General features: G+C 41.5%; 1 pseudogene across 1 annotated transcript; it reads left to right on the forward strand.

Annotated features, from left to right (window-relative positions):
- The first annotated feature begins 14,998 nt into the window (after positions 1-14,998).
- On the forward strand, positions 14,999-15,838 carry LOC308619045 (large ribosomal subunit protein uL22-like; annotated as a pseudogene). Its single transcript has one exon. The product of its transcript is annotated as a large ribosomal subunit protein uL22-like (transcript).
- The last annotated feature ends 10,376 nt before the right edge of the window (positions 15,839-26,214 follow it).

Below are 26,214 nucleotides of genomic sequence, written 5' to 3' on the forward strand. Positions count from 1 at the left end.
ATAAATATGAAATCAATTGCTTTTCTTGTTTTAGTTTGCATTTAATTTATACATTTTTTCCTTTTTGTCTAGTGTGTAAGAGCTATAACACAATGAGAATATACCTAGCTTTACTTGTACTTAAATAGTGTTATACTAGAAGTGCTTAAGTGAACCCCAGGGAGTCTATGAGACTTTGTTTTTTCAGAAGGGTTTTGTACATCACTCAAGCTAGAGAAATACTGTCTTAGAGATTCAGAGGAAGGTGTTATCAATGTAGCCTGGGTTGTCAGTGTTGGGAGATAATTCTCCATGGGACTGTCATGTTTCTAAACATCTTGTGAGCAGAGGTGCTCACTACCTTTGTTCTGGACTGTATTTTCAAGGATGTTTGCATCGTGAACAACATTGGCAGATAGAGACAATGTCTCTATGAAGCAAAGTGCAGATTTGGTTATAGCATTGGAATATAGAGATAGTAAAATGGACATGCTTACTGTCCATTATAAAAGGTTCCAGTTCCTTAAGCTCTGTGTTCCTCTCCTGTAATGCAGCCTACTGTGTATGCAGGTGTCACCCGATCCACTTCACAGTACCCTGTGGGCATCAGGACTTGGGAAACTGGCACCAAAAATGCTAGTACTCTGGCTATTACTATTGCTGTTGGTAAAGAAAAGAAAACAAACAAACAAACAAAAAACTATCCTATGCCTTTGTCATGAAACCCAGGAGGTTCATGGCTTCTGCCACATCCATGAAACTGTAACTGGTTAAATTGTCAACTTGCAAGTAGGGTGGAATTTCAGACCCTTCATAGTTCTAGACAATCAGGTTGGCCCTATGGAGGAAGTGGAGTTTGAGATATGACCTGAAGAATGGGTACAAATTGGCTGGATAGATGTGAAGGTGGCATTCCACCTGGGTGAATGTCACAAGATTCGTAATGGGAATTGGCTGTGGTCTCTAGTGAGGTGATAAGTAGATTAGCCTGATGAGAATAGAGGATTGGGACTAAGAAATAACAAAAATTAGATTAGAAAATTAATTTGGGGCTATTTGTCATGTGTTTAAATTTAGGTTAAAACAAATTCTGTATGTAATAGAAAATCTTTGAAAGTTTCTAGTCTCCTTCCTTCAAGTCACTGATTTATCTGTTTTTTTACTTAAGTTTCTAAGCAGGAAGATGAACATATTGAATCTCAGAGTATGATGTCAAAAAAGAGTAAGGTGTGGTGTGATAAAAGAAGATCACCAGGTTTCTCATTCTGACTCTGTCAGCTCTGTGACCTTAAGCAAGTTACTTCTCTGAATGCAGTGTTTCCATCTATAAAAGAAAGAATAAAAGTCACCTTAGCTTAAGAAGGTGTTGCAAATGTCATAGATAATGTCTCTAAAATGCTTAATGGAGTGCCTAGTACATAGTGGGGTCAATAAATGGGGAAGATTTTTAACTAGCTAAGTGCAGAATGTAGAAGAAGTGAGGGCACCGGTTTCCTCTGTTTTGAAGTTATTATAGTTATATAAGGATAAGGTCATTAGGACATGGGCTAAGGTAGTGATGCTGGTAACAGGAAGGACCCTGAATAAATGAAAAACTACTCGAACTTGGAGATAGATTAGACATGAGAGCTAACATTTATTGAGTGCCTACTATGTGCCAACTGCTATTCTAAGCACTTCAGTATAATAACAGTTCTCCTAAATATGCTCTAAGGACGGACTATTATTGTTGCTATCTCACAGCTGAGTAAGCTGAAGTTCACTGAGATGGAATAACCTGTCTGAAATCAAATAACCAAGAAAAAGCCAACCGAGACTCAAACCCAGGCAGCACAGTACCAAGCCCGTGTGCTAAAATACCATGCTGCACTCTCCCTGGCCATCAGAAGAAGTAAGGGAACAGTCAGTAAGGACTTGCTGGTCTGGCCATCCCAACATCCTTGCCATGTGTGATTCTGATGCTTCCTCTGTTTCTTCACATTGTGTGTTTTGCTTTTTAGTATGACTTGTAATTCTTTTTTTTCATAGCTGGACATGGTGTACCAGGTAAAAGGAACTGCTATAAATATGTGGTGGTGAGGTATGGGGGAGGGGAAACGTGCTGTAGTCCTACGATTAGGTCTCACTCTTTGGCCTGTGCCCCTGGACTGTGAACTTCACAAGTGTTTCTCAGTTTTTTCCTCCCACCTTAGATGGAACAGGCTGGTGAGAATGGGATGGAGTTGGGCATTTCCCTTCTCCCAATTAGTTAGGCTCCGATAATACCCCAGCAGGTTAGCTTCTGGTTAACTAGTTTCTCCTGAGGGCAGGCCTTGTTAGGAAGAGCAGAGTGTTCTGGGATATTTTCCTTACCTTGCTGGAAGCCCAAGAGGAATTTTTATTTATTTATTTACTATGGGAACATGGCTGAGCCTCTGGAGGTAAATCTCACAATACTGTGGGAGCCCCAGCCGGGTCCCCCTGGAGTTTTTAACTCTCAGAGTTGTCCCTACTGAGTCCACCACAATTTGTCAATTACAGTTTAGGTTTTCCTCCCCCAGCAGTGGGGCACCAGTGTCTGTGGCAGTTTCTGTTCTGTGAGTCTCAGCTCTCCCTATGCACTTGTCTTTCCAGTCTTGAAGGCAGTGGTTTGCCCTGTGTCCTCCCTCTGTTACAGATCCAAGAAGAGTTGTTGATTTTTCAGTCTGTTCAACTTTTTCCCTGTTGTTGGTGGACTTCCAGTTCCTGTGGGATCAGGAACTGGAAGTCTTCCTTGCTGGCCTGGGAACTGAGGAGGGTGGGGGGAGCAGAAGCTTGCACTGAGAAAAGGATGCTGTGTGTCCTGACATGTTGAGTCTGTGGTTGGGGAACATTGGAATGGAGGTGGCCTGGAGGTGCTCGTGTGAGAGGCTACGTATGAAGGCACAGGTGTGAGAGTCACCTACTACACAGGAAATGGTTGCACTCTTTCATCAACATCACCCTCTTTGACTGTCAAAGGTGTGTGACCTTGGGCAGAGACAGCCTAGCATAGCTGACCAGGAATTGGAGAAGAGCTAGGACATCTGGCACCTCTTGGACTAGGCTTGCAGGGGGTGGTGTTACACCTGAGCATACTGTCTTCTCAGAAGGACACTCAGGCCCCTCCTGCACCAGTGACTCTTATTTCCCCAAAGCAAGAAGGTAAGACCATGGTCTTTTCCCTTTAACCCCTTAGCTCCCATCATGGCACTATCTGCCATGGTTGACTCTTCTTCCTTTCTCTATGATAGACATCATGGTATAATGGTACAAGCTCCAGAGTTGGAATTAGATGGGTCTGGGTTGAAATCCCAATTCTCTAGCTCCATAGCTCAGCCGCTTTGTGTAAGTTAATTGTAAGTCATTTAATTTTGGATGTGTGGACTTCTCTTTTTTTTTTTTTTTTTGCAGTACGCGGGCTTCTCACTTCTGTGGCCTCTCCTGTTGTGGAGCACAGGCTCCGGATGTACAGGCTCAGCGGCCATGGCTCACGGGCCCAGCCACTCCGCGGCATGTGGGATCTTCCCGGAGCGGGGCACGAACCCATGTCCCCTGCATCGGCAGGCGGACTCTCAACCACTGCACCACTAGGGAAGCCCATGGATGTGTGGATTTTTTAAAGCTGTAAAATGGAAATAATAATACCTTTCACGCAAGGTTTTCGTGAAATAACTATGAAAAGCCTTTAGTAAATGTTGGTTGCCCGCCCCCAGTGATTCCCTCCTCTTCCCGCCCATCCCCGGCTGGTTGTAAGCCCTGACCACAAATTCTTTGACACTCCATTGAAAGATGGGGAATCTGTGTCCCCTCTCCTTGAATTCAGGCAGGCTCATGACTGCTTCAACCAATAGAGTAGGGTGGAGTGTCATTATTTGACTTCTGTGCCTAGGTCAAAAAAGATGCTGCAGCTTTTGCCTTATTTGCTGGTACACCTGCTCTTGGTGCCCTGAGCTGCCTTGTAAGAAGTTTGACTACACTGAAGCTACCAGGCTGGAAAGGCCATGTGTAGACATGGTGGACAACCACAGCAGAGCCCAGCCTTATAATCACTCCCACCAAGGCACCAGATAAGTAGTAAAGCTGAATTGGACCTTTCAAAGTAGCCCAAATGCCAGCTAAATACCACCCAGTGATCTCCACTGATGCCACATGGAACAGAAGGATCAGCCAGCCAAGCCCTGTCCACAAAATTATGAGATACAATAAATGGTTGTTTTAAGCCATTAAGTTTGGAGTAGCTTGTAACCCAGCAATAGTTAACTAGAACAACCCCTTTAATCCCATACACTCCAGTCTCCCAGCCTCCTTACCTGAAATTGCCAGTCCTGAGTATATTCTGAGTTTAGTCTCATTCTTCTAATATTTCATCATGTGAAATGTGATTTGGGAGAAATTCATTCTATCTCCTTATGCCTCCTTCCATCCTTCCTTCCTTCAATAAGAGTTTCCTGAGTGTTTTCCCCGTGTCAGGTGCTAGATTGGGCATGATTGCTTTCCTCTAGGTCAGGGATCAACAACCTTGTTGAAACTACCAGAGAGTACATAATTTAAGCTTTGCAACTCTGCCGATGAATCATAAAAGCAGTCATAGATGTAAACGTATAGGTATGGCTGTATTCCAATAACACTTTACTTACAAAAATAGGTGGTAGGTTTGATCTGGTCTGTAAGACTATAGTTTGCTGACAGTCTTCCCATTGAAAGGTGGGGTACATTGCATCGGCAGGGGCTACAGCAAAAGCATCAGGAAAAGGAAATTTAAGACATGTTTTGTTTTCTTATCATTTAGCAAATGCTGCTACCACCTTTGACACTGGTATTAAAAGTCTACAAACCCATCCTATAGAAATGGTACTTAACAACTGGCTGGGAACAGGTTACCTGTGCAGATGTCCTTCTGGGCAATGTGTGGTACATGCCAGCACTAGTGGCTCAAGAAAGATTCTCCCTCCACCCCAACTCAGATAGGACTTGGGATGCAAGGTGAGTCTTGGCTGACCGAAGGATGGATGTTCAGATGCAGAGATCATGGCACAAAAGCAGGTAGCCCCAAAGTACCAACAAGGATTTCAAAGAGGCTGATTGAGCTGGAGATGAGAACAGGCCTAGAAGAAGTATAAGAGGTAAGGCAGAATGCTAGAGGATCTCATTCTGTGAAATTGAGAGAATGCCTCTTTGGCTCACTCATTTTTTATGCGAGGAGTTGTAAGGACAAATCAAATAAGGTAAAACAGCTGTGAGCTCCGCAGATGCCTGCCACCCGTGACTGAGGCTATCCTCTTTCCTATTCAGAAAAGTAGCTCCTTAAAGGAGATGTCTTCGGAACATGGTGTAAACCCTCCCCCTCCCTGCAACAGAGCTGGCATTCATGGGAGGGAACCAGAATAGCAGGTCATGTTCTAACAGCCCTTCCAGCAGTGAGACTAAATACACATAAACTATTCCAAATTTGTATCTGCTGTGAACATGAACAATGACACAGTGCCATTCAACTATGAGGTTCATCTGGACAGATTATATGCGAAGAAGGAATATGCACGCTCCATCACTTTTCCTGACTTTTCCAGCTTCAACCTTTGTGACCAAAAATAAATAAATAAATAAATAAATAAACTCGGGGGCTTCCCTGGTGGCGCAGTGGTTAAGAGTCCGCCTGCCGATGCAGGGGACACAGGTTCGTGCCCTGGTCCGGGAAGATCCCACATGCCGCGGAGAGGCTGGGCCCGTGAGCCATGGCCACTGGGCCTGCGCGTCCAGAGCCTGTGCTCTGCAACGGGAGGGGCCCCCACAGTGAGAGGCCTGCGTACCACACACACACACAAAAAACCTCTGGCTTCACTTTTATTATCCTTTATTTGGTAGCTCTGTCACAAAGAGAGTGAATCCAGATTAAGATGGAAATAGGACATTTACAGGAGATACAATGCAGGTTTTTCTGGCTATCTCAGCTTTGTATCTTTAAATCAGCTCAGTTTATCTTAGTTAAATGAGTTTACTGGAGGGTTACACAGGGAAGTAAATAGGGTGGGACATCTTTTCAGAGCTATAAAGCAAGGCAGTCTTAAGAAAACTAACAAAGTGTGGGATACAGCACTAGCTCTAATCCTCCGTGCAAAGGTCTGAGAACCTAAGAGCAAATGAGCCTTGCTCCTGAGGCAGCTTCTCTGTCTGCCTGCTGCCTATCCTGACTCTTCTCCGTGCCTCTTTTGCCTGGTAGCTTTGTCATTGTTTCCTGTCTGATTTCTTAGTGTCTTTTGACTTATACCTCCATTGTCAAGTGCTTACTCATTCTTTCTAGGTCTCTCATTAAAACTCCATTAGAGAAAGTGTGTGATTAGAGTAGTCAGTCCCATTAAGAGTAGAACATACCAGTGGTAAGTACAATGTAGGACCACTTGAACAACCTGTGATAGCTTGGGATCAGTTACTTACCCTTGGTTCCAGCAGCTGGGCAGGGAGTGGGGGTCGGGTGGGAGTCGCTTTCCTCATAGGCACCTCTCCTGACCCAAGTCAATACACCTTAGCCCCAGTGTCCAGCCATGAGCACAAAGAGGCAGTGCTCTATCAACTACCTATAGTGTTTCCACTCTTGTCCTGTGTCCACCAGTTTCCTAATTCTGAATTCTCCATCATGATTCCACACCTGGCCACTCATGTCTGTATGTGTCTCTCTGGCTTCTGACTCTTCAATACCCTTCAAGGGCTTTGGCTCAGCCTACTTTGGCCAACTCTCTCCATTGCACGTTGCCTCTGAAATAAATCCTGACCCAGCAAGCCCACTGGCAGTGAAGGGTACAGGTTAAGCTGCTGTAACAAAAGACCCCAAAAGTATAGAGGCTCCAGTAAATATGAACTTACAGCTCCCAAGTAATAGTCCAGAATTATGTGGTCTACCATTATCTGCTGTCATTAACACTTAGCTTAGCTCTCTGGATCCAAGGTGGCTACTCCACTAATGCCTTTTTACCAGCCAGCCGAAAAGGGGGAAAGAGAAAAAGGGAAGGGCACATCCTTGACATTTCTCACATTACTTGTGCTCACACTCCATTGACAAAATCCTAGTCACGTGGCTTATAATAAGACTGGGAAATATTGTCTGTAGATGGGGAAGTCACACCCAGCTAAAACTTGGCGAGGAGATGGGTGATTGGATCACTGAAGGGAATGGGGGAGAGTGAGTTCCGTAGAACGACTAGTGGGCTCAGACATAGGGAACAACTTCTGGCCCAAGCCCAGGGGCAGTTCTGGATTTTATGAGGCCTGAAGCTTGTGCAACTCTTGGGCTCCTCTTTAAGATAAAGAATGCAAACTGATAACCACAAAATAATGAACTGAGGACTTTGGAACTGGCCCAAGCTAGTGAGGGGCTGGAAAGCCTAAGTTTCATCAGCTTCGTGGTAAACCTGCCTCTGCTCAGGTCATTAATCAATGTCCCAATCAGGTTCTCCCAACCCCTGCAAAGGGTAGTTTAAACCATTCCTACAGGATGAATTTTGTAGACTTTCCATGCCAGTGCCAAAGGTGGTAGCAGCATTTGCTAAATGATAAGAAAACAAAACATGTCTTAAATCTGCTCTTCCTGATGCTTTCGCTGTAACCCCTGCCTGTGCAATGTAATTTGCTGGTGGGCTGCCCCAGAAAGGGTTGAAAAATGTTCTGCAGCTAATGGTGTAACTGGGTTACAGCGATAAAACTTGCTGCTGTGACTTCTCCTTCGGTACAGTCTACTTCCCAGCCCCTGATTGGTGGAGAGACCGCCTTATTTATGGGCATTTATTCTGTGCAGGCAGGATACCATAAGAAACCCGTTTGGCAGCTGATCTCGGAAACTCTTACTGTGTCTTCATTTTCATATCAGTAAGCACACTGTAGGAGATGAAGAACAGACTGAGGACGATGGCATTATCCCGCATGCAGTCAGTCAAGACCAGGCTAATTAGATTTTCCAGGTGCTTGGATACTATGGGACTGCATACTACATAAATACATAGATAAACATTCCCGGCCGTGAGAACCAAAGAATTACTGCAGAAGGCTGCAAAATAAGTCTTTAGAAAAGGCTTCAATGCTCTTGCTTGCATGCTCTCCCTCTCTTTTTTAGAAAACATAATGAAACTTCAATACAACTGAAATGCTATGACTTGTGTACTATTAATGTTTCATAGGGCACAGCAGTGTTCCTCGAAAAGTGAAAATCTGAAAATATACATCCTGGAGGTTTGATGAAATCAAATATATAAATACTTCGCAGGTTAGGGAAATATTCAAGAACAGTTTGCTGTGAGGGATTATGATTGCTTCCTTATCTGTGTTCATACCATCCCTCAGTTACATTTAATCTCCCTGACTTTATATCAAAGATTTTTAAAAAATCATGTTCTTCATTCATTAAAGCTATAGCCTTAATTAAAGCTTGCTTCTGGCTATTCAGAAGCCATGGGTTTACTGATGAGCAGATCGCTCATGTGTAGCAAACCCGCTCTTCAATAGCCTTAGCATATCTCCCCCACACCCCAAACACCAGTATCTGTGTACCTAAGAGCATTGTGACTTTGTGACTTCTCTGAATATGGACATCTGGGCATTTGCCTGGTCACTTCACTAGCATTTCCTCTTATGCCTTGCATGGATATTCTTTGGGGGTTCATCCTTAGTCCTTCCCCTCTCCTTTATTTATTTATTTGTCTATCTATCTATCTATTTATTTATACTGAAATATAGTTGATTTACAATATTAGTTTCAAGTGTACAACATAGAGGTTCAATATTTTATAGATCGTACTCCATTTAAAGTTATTATAAAATAATAGCTATATTTCCCTGTGCTGTACAATATATCCTTGTTACTTATCTATTTTATGCATAGTAGTTTGTATCTCTTAATCTCCTACCCCTATCTTGCCCCTGCCCCCTTCCCTCTCCCCACTGGTAACCACTAGTTTGTTCTCTCTATACACCCCCTTCTTTAATTCAACATTCATATGTTGATGGTGTTTCATGCTTTATATCCAGCTCAAAACTCTTCTTCCTCCCTGAATTTGGGATATCTCCACTTGGATGTAACACTAGGACTGTGACATTTCCAAACCTGAACTCGTTTTCCCCCCAAACAATCTGACCCTCTTCTCATGCTCCACGTCTCCATGAATGGCTGTCATCCCACCAGTCTGGGAGCCATACTTGACTTCTCCCTCTCATTTTTCTCACTTTCCATGTTCAGTCACCAGCCTGTATTGATTCTATGTCACTAACTTATTTCACATCTGCCTACTGCTCATTCTCCACTGCAGAGATATTCAGCCAGAATCTCATTCTCTCTTACTTAGATTACTGAACAACTTTTTGTCCCCCTGCTTCCCACTGCTGGGGTGATTTTTCTAAATACACATATCAGTTATGTTACTGCCTTGTTTAAAACCCTTCACAACACCTCGCAACTTTCAGGAGAAAGCCAAAGGTCCTTAGCATGACATACGAAGCCCTTCTTCTTCTGTCTCTTTCTTATCTATTTGGCAAAATCGAGTTACATCAGAGCTCAGAAAAGTCAGTGCTTTCTTTGTTCTCTGGAATTTTAGTGCCCTGCCCTTCTTCACTTGAAGATCTCGCCACCATTCAAGAAGCTTCCTCTCACCCCACCACACTGGGTTTGGTGCCTCTTCTCTGTGCTCTCACAGCCCACTGTGTCTCCCTGTCCATGGCTCCTGTCACACTGCATGGATACTGCCTGTTATTTTTTGAGTTCCCCACGCTTAGACTAAGCCCCTGAAAGTACTTGTTCTTATCATAAATAGACACTGTGCCTTGTTTTTCTTTGTGTTGCCTTCATCTTAGCATGGTACTGACATATAATAGGCACTCAAGAAATGTCTATTAAATGAGTGAATTTGGTAGCAGAGAATCAAGTATTAGATTAATAATTGGACATTTCTAGGAATTATTCAGATAAAATTCCTTGGGCAGATTCTACTCTACTGTTTAAGCTATTGCTTTCCATACTCTCAGATCCAAGTTTCTTACCACTTAAACCATAGCTAAGTGTTTGATGAACACCTACTATGTGCCAGGAACTGTACAGTCACCAAGGATGTCTGGCACATAAAGTAGTGTGTAACATTGTCCCTCCCTCAAGAATCTCGCAGTCCAGGTTAGAGAAGTGGCTACTAACAAATAATGATATTGCAACGAGACACTTGCTATTGATTAATACAGGTGATAAGGGAAGTCAAAGGAATGAAAACTTTATTTTTCAGAAAAGGAAATAAGGAAGGGGTGATATTTGAATCTTTAAGGCTGGAGTGGTGTTTACCAGGACGATAAGGGGTTGGGAGTGGGCTTGGGGAGGACATTACAGAGGGGAAGATCAGCCCCTAGATTATGTGTATGACTGAATTCCAGGGATAGGTCTCAGAGAGTTAAGCTGGACAAAAATTGTGAAGGACAATGCAGGTCATGCCAAGAAGTTTGGACTTCACCTTCCAGGAGATGAGGAACCACTGAATGGGTGAAGCAAGTTTAATCCAATTTGCATTATTGAGGGATCCTTTGGGTGGCTATGTGAAAGGTCTTAGAACGAGAAAGAAGAGGCAGCAGGAGCAGCTAGGAGACAATTGCAGGATTCCAGGCTAGACTACGGAGGCCACAGATCCTGTGGTTACTCACGCAAATTCCTGCATTCAAGTTCCAACTCTGTTGTTTACTAGCTTTGGCAAGTTACTCAACTTCTCTGTGCCTCATTCTCTTCAACTGAAAATGGAATTGTAAGAATAACAACTGATGAGCTAGCTGTGCAGGATTAAATGTAAATTTATACAAATGTTTAGAGCAGTGCTCATCTAAAAGTATAAAAGCATTTACTTTTTTATTCTATGAGAGCCTGAACCAAAGATGAGAACATAGGATACTGGAGGTAAGCCAAGAAATATCTAGCAAGTAAAATTGAAAGTATTTGGAGTACAATAAGATATGGGGGTAAAGAAGATGGATAAGTGGAGGGTGATCCCCAGGTTTCTGGCTTGAGCAGCTGGTGAGTGATGATATCTTTCACAGGAGGAGGAGCAGGAATTTCTTTGAAGGTGAGTGATTGTTAGTGAGTTTGATGTTTTTTTATCTTTTTAATTTTTATTGGAGTATAGTTGATTTAAAATGTTGTGTTAGTTTCTGCTGTACAGCAAAGCGAATCAGTTATACATATACATATATCCACTCTTTTTTAGATTCTTTTCCCGTATAGGTCATTACAGAGTATTGAGTAGAGTTCCCTGTGCTATACAGTAGGTCCTTATTAGTTACCTATTTTATATATAGTACTGTGTATATGTCAGTCCCAGTCTCCCAATTTATCCCTCCCCCAACCTTATCCCCAGGTAACCATAAGTTTGTTTTCTACATCTGTGACTCTATTTCTGTTTTATAAATACGTTCATTTGTACCATTTTTCTTACATTCCACATATAAGTGATGTCATATGATATTTGCCTTTGTCTGGCCTACTTCACTCAGTATGACAATGTCTAGGTCCATCCATGTTGCTGCAAATGACATTATTTCATTCTTTTTTATGGCTGAGTAATATTCCATTGTCTATATATACCACATCTACTTTATCCATTCCTCTGTCAATGGACGTTTAGGTTGCTTCCATGTCCTGGCTATTGTAAATAGTGCTGCAATGAACATTAGGGTGCATGTATCTTTTTGAGTTATGGTTTTCTCCGGGTATATGCCCAGTAGTGGGATTGCTGGGTCATATGGTAATTCTATTTTTAGTTTTTTAAGGAACCTCCATACTGTTCTCCATAGTGGCTGTATCAATCTACATTCCCACCAACAGTGCAAGAGGGTTCCCTTTTCCCCACACCCTCTCCAGCACTTGTTGTTTGTAGATTTTCTGATGCTGCCCATTCTAACCGGTGTGAGGTGATACCTCATTGTAGTTTTGATTTGCATTTCTCTAATAATTAGTGATGTTAAGCATCTTTTCATGTGCTTTTTGGCCACAATGGCAAATCTGAGTTGCTTGCAGCAAATTCAGGGCAATGTATTCAGTAGGCTGGTGGGAATATAGATCTGGGGCTTAAGGGGAGATTCTCAGGCTGAAGATGGAGAATTGGGTCCTATTAGCATCCAAGTGGGGATTGAAGCCATGAAAGTGTGTGCGGCCAGATGGCTTAATGAGAAAGTACAGAGGAAGAAGGGAGGTGAGGGCAGAGCTCTAGAAGACACTGACACCAAAGCAGTAGTGGGAAAAAAAGGTCCCAGAGAAAGAGGCAAAGCAAGACAAAATAGAGGAATATGAAGAGAATCACAGCAGAACAAACTAAAGAAACGACAAGGTCACCTGTTGCTTAGCAATGGCACAAAACAGTACGTTCCTGAAAATATACTGTACCAGACCAGTGGCTCCAAATTCTAAATTTTATGAGAATTTTAAGGAAACTCTGTTTTGTTGAGTCCAGCCTCAATTCTTTGAAGCTGCAGGTTTGTACTAATTTGCATGGATAGTTTGTATCCCAGAATCTAAGCAAAACTGTGGTATTGTAGCTGAAATACTTTAATTTTCCATTTCAGGAAGCAGGCTGTAGGTAATACAGTTTTCTAACAAACACTCACTGTTTGTTAAATCAAGAGTTAAAACACCTACAAGGATTAACTCTTTGACAAGTGATGAGGAAAGAACCATATGACACTGTGGTCCGCCTTTTTGGCAGTTTAGGAATTCAGAACAAATTCTCCAGTGTGGGTCATTTGAAACAACACCTAGTCTGTCATACATGAAAAATATATACATATCAGTAAGTGACACTTGCTTACAAGGAAATCATTAAGCATTATCCCATAGAATTCTCATAACTAGAAGTTATCCTGCTGAGGGTCTACTAGAAGGCAGAAACAAAATTCCTCTGTATAGAAATGCATCTACCTAGAATTTTAAGACTTCAGGAAATTCCAATTCAATGTTAGAATGTACAGTATGATTGCGTGTGTGTAATTTGACTTTCATTTACTCGTCACATATGTATTGAACTTCTACTTTTGTCAGGCACTATACAGAGGGCAGGGCACACAATGGCATCCAAGGCAGATACCCCCATGCCTTCACAGAGCTCACAGTAATGCAAGGACATCAGCTCAAAAGGTAACAGAAAAATAAACAAAAGTTGTTTTAATTTGTAATAAATACTGTGATGGAAAGAAGGGACTGAGCAGGAGGATTACAGAAAGAGCTCGCTGTAGTTACTATGGTTGAACTAGAGGCTCACTTAGAAGGTGACATTCAAACTGAGCTTAGAGATAAGAAGGAGTAACCCTGGGGAGAAAATATTTGCAAATGACGTGACTGACAGGGCTTAATTTACAAAATATACAAACAGTTCACACAGCTCTATATCAAAAGAAACATAACCTAATCAAAAATGGGCAGAAGACCTAAACAGACATTTCTCCAGAGACGACATACAGATGGCCAACAGGCACTTGAAAAGATGCTTCACATCACTAATTATTAGAGAAATGCAAATCAAAACTACAGTGAGTTTTGATCATCTCACCCTGGTCAGATGGCCATCATCAAAAAATGTACAAACAATAAATTCTGGAGAGTGTGTGGAGAAAAGGGAATGCTCTTGCTCTGTTGGTGGGAATGTAAATTGATACAGCCACTATGGAGAACAGTATGGACATTCATTTACAAACTAAAAATAGAACTACCATAAATGATCCAGGAATCCCACTCCTGGGCATATATCCAGAAAAGATGAAAACTCTAATTCAAAAAGGTACATGCACCCCAGTGTCCACAGCAGCACTATTTACAATAGTCAAGACATGGAAGCAACCTAAGAGTCCACTGACACAGAATGGATAAATATATGGGATATATATATATATATATATATATATATATATATATATACACATACATACACACAATGGAATATTACTCAGCTATAAAAAGGAACGAAATGGTGCCATTTGCAGAGACATGGATTGACCTAGAGACTGTCATACAGAGTGAAGTAAGTCAGAAAGAGAAAAACAAATATCATATAATATCGCTTATATGTGGAATATAGAAAAATGGTACAGATGAACTTATTTGCAAAACAGAAATAGAGACACAGATGTAGAGAACAAACGTATGGATACCGAGGTGGGAGGGGTAGTGGGATGAACTGGGAGATTGGGATTGACATATATACACAATTGACACTATGTATAAAATAGATAACCAATGAGAACCTACCATATACCACAGGGAACTCTACTCAGTGCTCTGTGGTGACCTAAATGGGAAAGAAATCCAAAAAAGAGTGGATATACGTATATGTATAACTGATTCACTTTGCTGTACAGCAGAAACTAACACAACATTGTAAAGCAACTCTACTCCAATAAAAAAAAAGAATGAAATAATGCCATTTGCAGCAACATGGATGGACCTAGAGATTATCATACTAAATGAAGTCAGACAGAGAAAGACAAATATCATGTGATATCACCTATATGTGGAATCTAGAATATGATATAAATGAACTTATTTACAAAACAGAAACAGCCTCATAACATAGAAAACAAATATATAGTTACAAAAGGGGAAAGGAGGTGGGGGAGGGATAAATTAGGAGTATGGGATTAACAGATACACACTACCATATATAAAACAGCAAGGATTTACTGTAGAGCACAGGGAACTATCTTCAGTATCTTGTAATAACCTATAATGGAAAAGTATTGAAAAAAATATATATTGGGTTGGCCAAAAATTTCGTCCGAGTTTTTCTGTACAATCTTATATATATATAATCGAATCACTGTGCTGTACACCTGAAACTAACACAATATTGTAAATTAACTATACTTAATTTTTTAAAAAAAGATTCTGAAGAAAGCCATTAAAAAAAAAAAAAAGGAACAACTCTGGAAAGAGTTGGGGGAGAGCATTCCAGGAAGTGTAACCACACCTGCAAACCCTACTTGGGAATTCAAGGAAGAGACCGGTGTAGCTGGAGCTTAGCAAACAGGATTGGTAGGTGAGAGCTTCAAGAAGCATCATGGGGCTTCCCTGGTGGCGCAGTGGTTGAGAGTCCGCCTGCCGATGCAGGGGACACGGGTTCGTGCCCCGGTCTGGGAGGATCCCACATGCCGCGGAGCGGCTGGGCCCATGAGCCATGGCCACTGAGCCTGCACGTCCGGAGCCTGTGCTCCGCAATGGGAGAGCCACAACAGTGAGAGGCCCGCGTACCGCAAAAAAAAAAAAAAAAAAGAAGAAGCATGGTATCCTTTTCAAGTAAGCGGCCTGAGGTGACCTCTAAAAATGGTTTGCTATTCACTTGACCCAGAAAACCCCACAAAATCATGCAAGTCAAGAGGTTCAAATCTTTGTGTTCACTTCAAGAATATTTGTGAAACTGCATCTAAAAAGCACCAAGTATCTGAAGGATGTCACTTCACAGAAGCAATGTGTGCCGTTCCATTGTTACAATGGTGGAGTTGGTAGGTGTGCCCAGGCCAAACAGTAGGGCTGGACGCAGGGTCAGTGGCCCAAAAAGAGTTCTGAATTTTTACGGCACATGCTCAAAAATGCAGAGAGTAATGCTGAAGTTAACGGCTTAGACGTAGGACTCTCTGGCCACTGAGCACATACAGGTTCACACACAGGTGAACAAAGCCCCTGAGATGTGGCACAGGACTTACAGAGCTCATGGTCAAATCAACCCATACATGAGCTCTCCCTGCCACATTGAGATGATCCTTACTGAAAAAGAACAGATTGTTCCTAAACCGGAACAGGAGGTTGCACAGAAGAAAAAGATATCCCAGAAAAAAACTGAAGAAGCAAAAACTGATGGCCCAGGAATAAATGCTGTAAAAAAATAAATGCAAATAAAAGTTAAAAAACCCCATCATAGTAAAGATCTAAATGTTTCCCTAAATTCATTGGGAAGGGTTTACATGGGAAGGGATGTGGCTAAGAAATTTAAATTCTTAATGTTTAAGAAGTTTCAACCAAGATGCTACCAGAAAACTACTAGAGCTAATCAATGAATTTGGTAAAGTAGCAGGATACAAAATTAATGCACAGAAATCTCTTGCATTCCTATAAACTAATGATGAAAAATCTGAAAGTGAAATTAAGAAAACACTCCCATTTACCATTGCAACAAAAAGAATAAAATATCTAGGAATAAACCTACTTAAGGAGACAAAAGACCTGTATGCAGAAAATTATAAGACACTGATGAAAGAAATTAAAGGTGATACAAATAGATAGAGAGATATACCATGTTCTTGGATTGGAAGAATCAACGTTGTGAAAATGACTGTACTACCCAAAGCAATCTACAGATTCAATGCAATCCCTATCAAACTACCACTGGCATTTTTCACAGAACTAGAACAAAAAATTTTACAATTTGTATGGAAACACAAAAGACCCCAAATAGCCAAAGCAATCTTGAGAAAGAAAAACGGAGCTGGAGGAATCAGGCTCCCGGGCTTCAGACTATACTACAAAGCTACAGTAATCAAGACACTATGGTGCTGGCACAAAAACAGAAATATAGATCAATGGAACAGGATAGAAAGCCCAGAGAAAAACCCACACACATATGGGCACCTTACCTTTGATAAAGGAGGCAAGAATATACAGTGGAGAAAAGACAGCCTCTTCAGTAAGTGGTGCTGGGAAAACCGGACAGCTACATGTAAAAGAATGAAATTAGAACACTCCCTAACACCATACACAAAAATAAACTCAAAATGGATTGAAGACATAAATGTAAGGCCAGACACTATAAAACTCTTAAAGGAAAACATAGGCAGAACACTCTATGACATAAATCACAGCAAGATCCTTTTTGACCCACCTCCTAGAGAAATGGAAATAAAAACAAAAATAAACAAATGGGACCTAATGAAGCTTAAAGGCTTTTGCACAGCAAAGGAAACCATAAACAAGATGAAAAGACAACCCTCAGAATGGGAGAAAAAATTTGCCAATGAAGCAACTGACAAAGGATTAATCTCCAAAATTTACAAGCAACTCATTCAGCTCAATATCAAAAAAACAAACAACCCAATCCAAAAATGGGCAGAAGACCTAAACAGACAGTTCTCCAAAGAAGGTATACAGATTGCCAACAAACACATGAAAGGATGCTCAACATCACTAATCATTAGAGAAATGAAAATCAAAACTACGATGAGGTATCATCTCACACCAGTCAGAATGGCCATCATCAAAAAATCTAGAAACAATAAATGCTGGAGAGGGTGTGGAGAAAAGGGAACACTCTTGCACTGCTGGTGGGAATGTGAATTGGTACAGCCACAATGGAGAACAGTATGGAGGTTCCTTAAAAACTGAAAATAGAACTACCATATGACCCAGCAATCCTACTACTGGGCATATACCCTGAGAAAACCATAATTCAAAAAGACTCATGTACCAAAATGTTCATTACAGCTCTATTTACAATAGCCAGAACATGGAAGCAACCTAAGTGTCCATCAAGAGATGAATGGATAAAGAAGATGTGGCATATGTATACAATGGAATATTATTCAGCCATAAAAAGAAATGAAATTGAGTTATTTGTAGTGAGGTGGATGGACCTAGGGTCTGTCATACAGAGTGAAATAAGTCAGAAAGAGAAAAACAAATACCGTGTGCTAACACATATATATATATGGAATATAAAAAAAAAATGGTCATGAAGAACCTAGGGGCAAGACGGGAATAAAGACAAAGACCTGTTAGAGCATGGACTTGAGGATATGGGGAGGGGGAAGGGTAAGCTGGGACGAAGTGAGAGAGTGGCATGGACATATATACACTATCAAATGTAAAATAGCTAGTGGGAAGCAGCTGCATAGTACAGGGAGATCAGCTTGGTGCTTTGTGTCCACCTAGAGGGGTGGGATAGGGAGGGTGGGAGGGAGGGAGATGCAAGAGGGAAGAGATGTGGGAACATATGTATATGTATAACTGACTGACTTTGTTACAAAGCAGAAACTAACACACCATTGTAAAGCAATTATACTCCAATAAAGATGTTTAAAAAAAAAAAAGAAGTTTCACCCATGACCTGTCTGAAATGTTACCCCTGTCCATATACCTCAATGCATAGTAGGCTGTAATAGCATGGCTGCCATTATAAGGGGCAAGATTCTTTCTTGGCATTTCCCCCATTGGCGACAGGTGGTTATGAATCTAAATAGCAGCTAAGGGCACTAAGCACTCCTTTGGATCCCTGGAACACTTCTTACATTACACTAGGGAGATGTTTACTCCTGCTCTTGACAGGTTTGGGTGGCAGATTCTCTCCGTCTGAAGGAGAGCTTCCTTGACCTCACTTGTGAACTGATGTTTACGTCAGGAAGGCTTAGCCTCTATTAACCCACGTAGGAAAGACTCACATTCAAAAGTAGCATCGAAGAACTGGAGTGGTGCTAGCAGTCCTATAAACAAGATTTTCATAAAGTAAATGGACCTTAAAAGAATGTAGGGATCTCTACCACTTAGTGACAAATATTTTTTGCTGTTCTCAGCATACGGCTTAGCAGTTTGTAGGCAGTAGATGGCTGACTGGCTGGATGAGTGAGCAGCATGGCATGAATTGAGAGGCAGCCTGGCATAACAGAAGGCAGCCACACTCTGGAGGGAGCCAGACTTTGTCACGCTGGGTTTCTGGGACCCTCTGCTTTTGTATGTGTATTGAGGGAATCATGATGCTTTGCTGGGAGGTTGGATGGACATTGGAGATAGTGCTGATAACTTGGTTGCTGTTTTTATTCTCATCATCTCATTGTCCTTACTCGGTGCCTTTGGCTCTCATCCATCTCCTAAGTCACCCCAGTTGGGGTTTCGTCCTATCTCTGACAATACCTTCTGGTCTGGAACCCTCTTTCCTTCTTTCTCCACCTTCTCATCTTTCAAGCCTGGGTGATGCTTGGAAGGCAGTAAGTTGAGGCCCAACATTTGAGTTTTGAATGAAAACAAGCAAACCCACTGTGGCCTCATTCCTCATCCTATATGCCAGAGGTGTTACTGGAGGCCTGTAGTTACCAAAGATATTTTTGTGGTTAGTGACTCTCGGCATAGAGTCATATTAGGTTTGGTTATTTTTCAGATTCTTCTTCATAAAGCTGTGTTTCAGAGCCCAGAGTTAGTGGTGGGGAAATATTGCTTCTGGGAAATAAGAGGGGTCCCTGGCTCATGCCGAGGAAATAAGATTCTGTGAGTCAAACCCTTTATTAATCTGAGACACATCAATAGTAAATAGATTTGATGCACCTCACCTGCTCACAATAAACAAGTGGGCGTAGCACTTTAAGAGCATAAGACATGCGCTTACAGTTTATAAAAAATGAAGCGCTTAGTCATACAAGAAACCTCTAGCATCGGATTTTTAAGGTTGTCAGTGAAGCTGAAGAGAGACAATTCAGGAGAGATGTCCACTAGACACACTGTAAGCCTAGCCCTCCTTCCTCTATCTCAGCACCCTGAGCTCTACAACAGTGATTTCTATCAGGCTGTCTCTTCATGGAGAAAGATTTGTAACTCATCCAGTAAACAAATTCCTTTTTTCTTTAAAGTAAGAATGGGAACCATGTCAATAATAGGGAAATAAGTAACTGTCAGTGTACTGAGTGCTTAACAGGGACCTTGAGCCTCTCCCCACTGTTCCTCCAGAACATTGGTGACCAGACATTTACCTACAGGAGGAGGATTTTAAACCTCTTCTTGGAGGTGGAAGGGTAGGGGTACAGAGATCTGGCCAGCCTAAGAGGAATGACTCTAGGATACTAGCACCAAAGGCCCCCAGAAGGCCTACTTAGATCACCTTAGAGGGATGCTCGAAGTTAATAAGCTCTACCCTTGCCCTAAGAGATACCAATCAGCATTTTTACTAACCCCCCCCAACCCAAGCAGACAACCAAGATTGCCAGACAGGTTAGGAAAGCCTCCAGTAATCAAAACGAACAAATAAAAATGGAACTAGGAAGAAACAGGCTATTCAGGGAGAAAAAAACTTCATTGCCATAAACTAAAATAAATACCTGGAGAGAGATAGAAGATATTGCATCCATGAAGTTAGAATAGGATGCAATAGTAAAGGACAATTTAGAAAACAAAAAGAGCTTTTGGAAAAAGAGCTTTTGAGAGCTGAGATAATCATGCAAAAGAGAGGTTAGAAGATAAAGCTGAGGAAATCTCCCAGATAGTAGAGGAAAATGACAAAGAGGAAAAAAGAAAAGAAAAGAAAATAGAAGAGTGGTCCAGAAAGTTCACGCTTACATGATGGGACTCTGTGAATGGGAAGATAGAAAAAACAGGGGAGATAAAATCAGTGATAAAATAACTCAATGAAAATTTCCAGAACTGAAGAAGAGGAATTGCCAGATTCAAAGAACATACAGCATAACGAGTGAGAATAGACCCACACCAATGCACATCGTTATAAGTTTCCAAAAACACTGGAGACAAATATAAGATCTTAAAAGCACTGCTCCCCTACAGAGGAGCAGTTAGAATAGGTGCAGACTTCTTAACAGCAAGACTGGAACCAAGAAGGTATGGAGCCATTCCTCCAAAATTCTGAAGAAAAATGATTCTGCCCTAGAATTCCATTTCCAGCTAAGCTCTTTGTGTAGGAGGATAGAAGAAGGATTTTTTTGGAATGTATGATATCAAGAAAGAAATCTCCCATGCACACCACCCAAAAAGAGGGAGTACACCTAGAAAAGGTGAGATACCAAAAAACAGGAGATGCAACACAGCAAATGGTGAAAGCATTCCCCAGGGATGTGGCAAAGGGAGAGCTCAGAGTGACAGCTCTGCAGCAGATGCAAAGGGCTACCTGTCCAGATGGAACAACGTGGCATGATAAGAGAGCTGTCACCTTCATGATGCTTGCTGCCACTGTCCTCACTTAAAAGGCAAAGTGTCTAGGTGAAACTGGCCGGGTCTGACTCCCCTCCACGCCCGCCTCCCTGAATCAGCAGGGATACCTATCACACCCTCACAAATGTGTCTGCTTTGACCTATTGTTTTTTTTTCTAATTGTGGTAAAATATACATAACATTAAATTTACCGTCTTAACTATCAAAAATTTAACTATTTTTAAGTGTACAGCTCAATAGTACTTAGTCCGTTCTTACTGTTGTGCAACCAGTCTCCAGAACCCTTTTCATCTTGCAAAACTGAAACTCTATACCCATTAAACAACTCCCCATCCCCTCTCCCCCCAGCCCCTGGAACCACCCTTCCCCTTTCTATAACTATGAATTTTTTTTTTTTTTAAAGAAGATGTTGGGGGTAGGAGTTTATTAATTAATTTATTTATTTTTGCTGTGTTGTGTCTTCGTTTCTGTGCGAGGGCTTTCTCTAGTTGTGGCAAGCGGGGGCCACTCTTCATCACGGTGTGCGGGCCTCTCACTATCGCGGCCTCTCTTGTTGCAGAGCACAGGCTCAGTAGTTGTGGCTCACGGGCCTAGTTGCTCCACGTCATGTGGGATCCTCCCAGACCAGGGCTCGAACCCATGTCCCCCGCATTGGCAGGCAGATTCTCAACCACTGTGCCACCAGGGAAGCCCTATAACTATGAATTTGATTACTCTAGGTACCTCATATTAGTAGAATTATATAATATTTTTCATAAAAATGCTGGCTTATTTCACTTAGCATAATGTCCTTAGGGTTCATCCTTAGGGTTCATCCATGTTATACCTTGGATCAGAATTTCCTTCTTTTTTTTTTTTTTTTTTTTTTTGCGGTATGTGGGCCTCTCACCGTTGTGGCCTCTCCCGTTGCGGAGCACAGGCTCCGGACGCGCAGGCTCAGCAGCCACGGCTCACAGGCCTAGCCGCTTCGCGGCATGTGGGATCTTCCCAGACCGGGGCACGAACCCGTGTCCCCTGCATCGGCAGGCACACTCTCAACCACTGCGCCACCAGGGAAGCCCTGAATTTCCTTCTTTTGTAAGGCTGAATAATATTCCACTCTATGTATATTCCACATTTTGTTTTTCCATTCATCCATTGATGGATATTTAGGTTGCTTCCATATTTTGGCCATTGTGAACAATGCTGCCGTGAGCATGGGTGTACAAATATCTCTCTGAGACCCTGCTTTCAATTCTTTGGAATATATACCCAGAAGTGGAATTGCTAGATTATATGGTATTTCTATTTTTTCAGCTTTATTGAGATATAGCTGACATATAGCATTGTATAAGTTTAAGGTGTACATGGGTTGATTTGATACATTTATATTTTGCAGAATGGCCTTAGTTCATACCTATGTTTGCAACATAGCCTTAGTTCATACCTCTATCACATCATACATTTACCATTTCTTTTTTGTGGTGAGAACATTTAAGAACCTCTACTCTCTTAGTCACTTTGAAGTATATAATATAGTATTAGGAGCTACAATCACCATGCTGTACTTTAGATTCCCAAGAACTTACTCATCTTAAAACTGGAAGTTTGTCCCCTTTGACCAACATCTCCCCTTTTCCTCCACCCCCCAGCCCCTGGTAACCATCATTCTAGTCTCCATTTCTATGAGTTCAGCTTTTTTAGATTCCACATGTAAGTGATATTATATGCTATTTGTCTTTCTCTGTCTGACATCTCATTTAGCATAATGCCCTCAAGGTCCGTCTATGTTGTCACAAAAGGCAGTATGTCCTTGTTTCTCATGGCTGAATAGCATTTCACTGCGTGTGTATACACTCTTGATAAATCTTCATTATCCATTCATCAGGTGATGGACACTTAGTTCTTTCCATACCTTGGCTGTTGTGAATAATGCTGCAACGAACATAGGAGTGCAGATATCTCTTCAAGATAGTGATTTCCTATCCTTTGGCTATATGCTGAGAACTGGAGTTGCTGGATCAAATAGTAGTCCTATTTTTAATTATTTGAGGATCCTCCATACTGTTTTCCACAGTGGCTGCACCAATTCACATTCCCACCAAGAGTAGACAAGCGTTCCAACTTCTCCACATCCTTATCAACACTTGCTATTTTGCTATTTTCTGTTTTTGTATTTTATAGTAGCCATCCTAATGAGTGTGAAGTGGTATCTCATCATAGTTCACCTTGTTTTTGAGAGCTGAGGGAATCCATGATGAATTCAGAAGACACAGGTTTGAGTACAAACCCCCTTGACCACATTTCTGGTAGACATCTAGTATCTGGGTGATTCTACAATATCGCCAAATGCCCCCACTATCGTGATCTGTATTGAGTTCATACAAAACGTCAATTTGTCAAATGGGATGATGAGAATCCTAGGTTTTACTCAGCACCAAACTTTACTAATGATTAAAAAGATACAGGCAAGCAACAGGCACAAAACAGAACATTCTTTTCCTGGAGGGTCCTAAAACCACCAGTGTCCAAAAGTGTCCCTTTCACCTACATTAGGACATATTTTGGTGTCAGATCTACGTATGGGTTTTGAGCCATATATGCAATTGCTCTCAAAGGAAGCTATATCCGTTTGGGGGCCCCCCTCAGTTTTATACTTCATTTATATTTTATTTATTTATACAGATAGGAAGTAATTACACAGTTAGGAAATGCCCTGCCCCTGCCATTCTCCAGCCAGCCATGCTCTTAATCCATAAATTCCACATTTATTTACAGCGATCAATCTAAACAGAGCAGGTAATTCATGTTGAAAACACTTTTAAGTAGACCCTTTCCAAATCTTTCTTCTTAATACCATCGATGGAATTACAGCAATGGTCTGACAGAAGCATCCCCTAGTGGGGAAGGAGTGAATTACAGGCTTGTGTTAATCTTTTTTCTCCCCTTTCTTTCCCAGGACTCAGATGTGACGTTGCCCAATGACTTCCCTAGAAAAGGCTCCCATAAGCTCCCAGGGAACCTGAAGGCCTATTCTGGCTCTGGGGATCTTCAGCTTATTTTTCCTGGGAGTCTTCGTCTAATAGAGGTAAGATCATCCTGTCCTTACACAGCCAGGTATGTGCTTGCTACTCAGTATTTAAAACTAAAACATATTTTGTTTAGATACATACAGTAGTCACCACTTATCCATGGTTTCACTTTCTGCATTTTCAGTTACCCCTGGTCAACCACAGTCTGAAAACATTAAATGAAAAATTCCAGAAATAAACAATCCATAAGTTTTAAATTACACACCATCCTGAGTAGATGAGGAAATCTTGGGCCATTCCGCTAGGTGCAGCCCAGGTTGTGAATCATCCCATTGTCCATCATATCCCACCAGTTGGTCATTCTGTAGCCTTCTGGTTCTTCAGATGACCGTTGATGGTACCGCGAGGCTTGTGTTCAAGTCACCCTTATTTACTTAATAATGGGTACAAAGCATAAAAGTAGTGATGCTGACAATTCGAATCCATGAAAGAGAAACAGTAAAGTGCTTTCTTTATGTGGAAAAGTGAAAGTTCCGATTTAATGAGGAAAGAAGATTTTATGCTGAGGTGGCTAAGAACTATGGTAGGAACGAATCTTCTATTGGTGAAATTGTGAAGAAGGAAAAAGAAATTCATGCTACTTTTGCTGTTGCAGCTCAAACTGCAAAATTATGGCCACAGTAGTTGATAAGTGCTTAGTTAAGATAGAAAAGGCATTAAAGTTGTACAAGTAAGTATTTTGACAGAGAGAAACAGCATTCACATAACTTTTATTACAGTATATTGTTACAATTGTTCTATTTTATCATTACTTATTGTTAATCTCCTATGGCACTTAATTTACTAAACTTTATCATGCATATGTATGTATAGGAAAAAAATAGTATATATAGTGTTTTGTTCTATCCATGGTTTCAGGCATCCCCTGGGGGTTTTGGAATGTACCGCCTGCAGATAAGGGAGACTGTTATATGTATAAGTAGGAAATCTGTAAAGAACAGCAAGGGACTGGTTAACCCCAAAGTAAGCTAAATGTGTACTTCAAGGTGGGAAGGAGGGGACGTGGTTAGGGAAGGATGCATAGGAGGCTTCTCAAGTGCTGGAAATGATCTACTTCGTAACCAGGATATACGTACATGGATCTTTATTGTTTTTCAAACTGTAAAATTTTATACTTTTCTGGATGTATGACACATTTTACAATAGAAATCATTGAATAAGTTATAACATTCTGGAGATTTCTCAGTGGTTAGAAGACATACCAGTGAATTGGTACAAAAGCAAGCCCATCATTTTGACCTCCATGTCCTTTGGCATATTCCCCAACGTCAGCATAGGATAGGGAGGTAGTAAAGGGAAAAAAAACCCTCATCTAGGAAAAGGCAGGTCACTGGGATCCCGACGTTCTGCCCTAATGCCATAGCTGTGCCTCACTGGACAAGTTACTTACTCTCTCTGATCATCAGTTGGCTCATCTGTAAAATGGGATACTCACACCTGTCCTGCCCATCTCTCAGGATTGTGATGAGAATGAAATGAAATAAAATATGAATGTGCTTTAGTCTCAGAGCTTTGCTCTCTTTCACTGAGCATTCACTGAGCAGTTAGAATGCACTGGGCACTGTGGCAGACATTGGGGAAATAATGGGGAATAAAACTCAGCTGCTGTTTTCATGGAACATGGAGGTTGGTGGGACAGAGAAGCAAGTAAATATAGGCTCTCCAAGTGCTCGAATGGGGAAAAGCAGAGAGCACATTGGGAGCACAGAGAAGGGATCTCTACCTAGTCATCACAATTTGAAAATAAGATAGTACCATATATTATATATACGTAATATATATGTGTATGTATTATTTTTAAGGGAATTTTTCTAATTTGGGGTTTAAATAGAAGGCTATAGAAGTTCTATCTTACAATATATGAATAAAGGATCATTCTTACCTCTCTCTTGCCTCCTACCTCTACTCCTCCTCCTACCTCAATTACAGTACTTTGCCCACTGTAGTGCATTTGTTCATGTGTTTGTCTCTTTCACTAGATCACGGCCTCCTGAGGGCTAGGCTCTGTCTCACTCACCTTTGTGTCAGAGATGCTTGCCCCAGGCATTGCTATTTTTTAAGGACTGAGAATCAAGTCTCCTTTATCATGGCCTCTCCCTACCTGCAGCCCCTCTTTGCCTCTTTAGGCTCTTTTGTACCACCATCCCTTGCTTAATGAAACTCCAGACACTCTGGCCCCCTTCCTGTGCTTCAGTCACACCAAGCTCATTCTCACCCCAGGACCTTTGCACTTACTGTTGTCTCTTCCTGGAGGGCTCT

Source organism: Mesoplodon bidens, assembly GCF_964165515.1.
Source record: "Mesoplodon bidens genome assembly, chromosome: 6".
Classification (NCBI taxonomy): Eukaryota; Metazoa; Chordata; class Mammalia; order Artiodactyla; family Ziphiidae; genus Mesoplodon; species Mesoplodon bidens.